The sequence below is a fragment of the Pseudophryne corroboree genome, chromosome 2, assembly GCF_028390025.1.
Source record: "Pseudophryne corroboree isolate aPseCor3 chromosome 2, aPseCor3.hap2, whole genome shotgun sequence".
Classification (NCBI taxonomy): Eukaryota; Metazoa; Chordata; class Amphibia; order Anura; family Myobatrachidae; genus Pseudophryne; species Pseudophryne corroboree.
The window spans coordinates 303085171-303089367 of NC_086445.1; the positions used below are offsets into that span (position 1 = coordinate 303085171).

The following is a 4197-nucleotide window of genomic DNA, read 5'->3' on the forward strand; positions in this document are numbered from 1 at the left end:
ATAGGATACATCTTGACAGGAACAGTAGGAGCCAGCAACAGCAACCACAAGTGTTGGACCACAATGGAGACTGGAGACTGGAGACACAGGGAAATCAGAAACCCATGGAATACAATATAGCAGTGGTTCCCAAACTTTTTTGAAGCAAGGCACCTTAGAGCATCCTAATTTTTTTGCACAGCACCCCTAGGTCAATAGTTTCTTATTGAGAAATGTAGAAAGAAACATTAAATTAAGTAAATGTTGTTTACAGTATATGCCATCCTTAAGTTCTGTTATGCGGTGAGGGACAAGATCTGCTTCTGTTTGTCCACATAATGTATGATTTGAAGCCACCAGCACTGGTTTTGTTTATTACATTGATCATAAATAATTTGAATTGGTCCTGAACCACCAACCCAGGGCACCCCTGCAAGTGTCCTGAGGCACCCCAGAGTGCCATGGCACACAGTTTGAGAACCACTGCAATATAGTGTAGTAATCTTCATGTAGCCACGTGACTGTTGATTGGTGGACATTGGACTGGATGTAGTAGACATGTGGCTATTATATGCAGTGCATGGAGCTGCAAGAGGTATCCATGTACAGTAGTTGTTATTTGATGGCATGGAAATGTATGAGTTGGCTATGTGGCTGCCCAGTTAAAACAAAACCTTGTCGAGGGGAGCGGGACCCTGAGATCATATTCTCATTACCCCCTACTTTATTCTGGCACTGAAAGTCTACATTCATTTATCATTATTTCTTTCATAAGATGATGCATGCTACTGTATATATTTTACATCAAACCAGTAAGTAGTTTCTGCAAATGGCATTCACAAAAATCAACCCATAATACAGGTTCAACACTTTTTGCAAGGAATGCAGCACAAGATGAAATTTCTGGCACTTTCTTTTATGTTTGTTTAATGCAACCAGAGAATATTAGGCACATTTATAATTTGCAGCCAGCCCACGAAAAATAAAGATCATTAATACAGCAATTATCAGAAATAAGGAACCTTTATTTGGCAGTAGTTTTGGAGTTGCTTGGATAGGAGTCTCACCCGGTGATAAGAGGGAAGTACTGTGATTGCTTCTTCGTGATACTTAATATAAAATATATTTTAATAAATAGGTTCCTCAATGAACCTAGGCATGAATTTACAATATATGTTTCTACCATTTCCTACAGATGTGTCATATGACACAAGACACTCAGTTTGACTGAGATGCTCTGAGAGGAGTAACATACCATATCTTTCTTATAATTTTGCATATTAGATGCATCACAGATGCAGTGAAAAGCCACTCATGGTGCGGAATGTAATAAAGTCCAAGATCAGCGGGACTCCGGGGTGATGCCGGACGAATTCAGATTTTTTTTTTAAAGGGGCAATACTTTACAAGGCTAAATCATGCCTTTTAAATGATTGCCCCTTTAAAAAAAATCTCCGATTTTGGCTGGCATCCCACATAGCCACTGAGTTCGGATGTCATTACATCCCATCCATAGCATACTAGAGATCTCAGGCGGCAACTTGATCACACAGGAATTACACTCACACAAAGTTTCACATGAAGCACAATGGAAATTACTGTAGCATGAGGAAAAGCCATGGCTGTTTGCATGGAAACCCTGTCACACACAGATTTACAAGTGTCACATAATCTGATGGTCAGTATGAATTTCTGTCTCTCCCAGTTTTATTATTAAGGCGAATAAGAAGCACATTTTGAGCATAACAAAATGCTCATTGCAGCCAAGTTGCCCAGAACCTGGTGTGCCAAGAGGGTCTACTTGGTGCGACTGAAGCCACAATAAAAAGAAGACCTCTATATGTTACCTATTACTGAATTTTTACAATAATGTATCTGACAATCCAGTTATATAATGAAAAGCATACACAAAACTACATATAATTTTACAACATTTTTCTTGATCTCCAACCACATTTCTAATTATTCAAACAGTGTGATTCCATAGCTCATTTGATAGTTTGACAGTTTGACATTGAAAAAATACTTTTCTCTTTTTCAGTCTATGAAAGGATTAATAATATCCTTAGTTTAACAGCAGGAAGCAGTGACACAGGTTAATCTGTAGCCCAATATTTAGCTACTTAAAATGATAATGAACAACAACACTTTCTGTGTTAGGAAGCTAATCATTAAAGCATTTAAAAAAGGAAATACTGTCAATTATTTTAGTACACATTGAATATATATCGCTGTAGTTAGAAATAGTCATCATAAATCGAATTGTATTTTATTTTTTTGTGTCATATTTATTCATAAATTATAAGTACCCTGTGTGTCTCATTTTCTAGCTTTCTGTAATCCTTTCTCTCTTTACTTTAAATCCACATCATTGCAGAATATATTAGTTTTAGTTTTGCCTCCCTAATCTTGATATATTTCTATCAATAAAAAATGTGCAATATGTTAGCAGTCTTTGTAATAGTAAAATTATTCTCCTTTTAGACTTCTAATCTTAAAAGGGTCTGGTGCACTTGTGGGTCCAAAATTGTATGTGATGTATTAAAAAGCCACCACAAGTGTTACGGTTCTATCGCTACCAGAACATTTTGTTGTGGGTGCCTCATTGTGAAACCACTAAAGAGTTGGAGGACATGTAAGTGATAGTGACCTCCAGAACAGATTTTGCTTTGAATAAAAGCAATTAGTATGTACTGTACTGTGTGTCATAGGAAGGGATGCAGTCATAAGGTCGACATTCACAGTGTTGACTATGTTGAAATGTTGACAGGCAATATATCAACAACCTCATAATGACGACATGTTCACAATGTCGATGTCTGAAATGTCAACATGTCAAATTCTGACATTCTTAGACTGTCGATATTAGAATTAGGCTAAGGCACCGGTTAAGCACTAAGGGGAGGAAAGGGTTGGGCTGTGGGGGGGGTTTGAGTTAAGCACTAGGGGGATGTTAGGGGTGAGGACAGAGATTATGGTTATGGATAGGGGAAGAATACTTACTGAAATACTGAAACCACAGCTCTTTCAGATGTCTGTAACGGAACTGCTCTACATGTGATCACCGGAACCCAGAAGCCTTCGGTGGTGCCGGGAGCAGGTAAGTCACTTCTATAGCACAAGGGAAGGTCTGCTGACATTTTATTTCTAATAAGAGGTGGTGATCTTGCACCAGTCAAGTTATCTAGATAATCAGTTGAAAACCAAATTTGACAATATAATGGAGCCGTATGACAGTCTCTATGTACTGTAGGTCCACTTGGTGGTGCGCCCTGAGTCAGAGGTGAGTATATCATGAAATGGACGAAGAGAAAGAAAACTCTTGTGTGGGCACACTCTTATCATTTGGTAAATACCATGAAGTATTGAGAAAAGATAAAATATCAACTTTAATGAGGTAGGTATTAAAATAAGTTTGTGCTCCATAGACAGAAACTCTTAACATAAGAAAAAATAGATAACTATACTAAAAAGTATGGTGTTTTCTGGTCAGTATAATAAATTGAAGGGATGTAGACACAGGCAGTACTACATCTAATTCAACGTTACCAGTACAGACAAGCTGTATTGATAAGACCCTTGTTAGGTCAGACAATAAAATAATAATTAGAGAAACCTAATTACCAGTCTTGAATAATGTCATATAAGTATTCTGCATTCATCAGTTTTTAAGACCTATTGTTACCATGCAGTAGTGTAAAGTGGCTAGAAGTTGCCAAAATTAGGTAGAAGGAAGATGACTGGTGAAACTGCTTTTAGTGTTTGGTTCGAATCTCGTGGTGGTATTAGTTCATAAAGTTCTACAACACCCTGTATTTCTTAGAGGTCTCCCTTCTAAGTACTAACCCAGCCCACCACTATTTAGCTTCCAAGATCAGATGAGATTGGGCATGTGCAGTGAGGTATGGTAGTAGAAGAGATGAACTAAATGGCGAACCACTAAAGAGTGCACCTAGGAGAAAGATTATGATTCCTAGAATGGGCCCTTGAAAGTATAGAAAGTAGTAGGAGACACCTTAAAAAGGGAAAATATAGATAGTGGATCTACTGTCTACGTTAGGCAGGTGGAAATTGATTTATACCCAATTGATTCGCCTAAAGCCCTCAAATATAAATTAGAGTTTCATTTTTCCATTTTATTTATTTATAAACCATTTTTTGATGCATCTTTTAGATCATTTGTCTTTGGCATTCAAATCCAGGGTCTATTCTTATAAT

At 37.4% G+C, this 4197-nt stretch overlaps 1 pseudogene; it reads right to left on the reverse strand.

The window, feature by feature from the left end:
- Positions 1-3776: 3776 nt before the first annotated feature.
- LOC135052037 (5S ribosomal RNA) lies at positions 3777-3895 on the reverse strand (annotated as a pseudogene).
- Between the last annotated feature and the right edge of the window lie 302 nt (positions 3896-4197).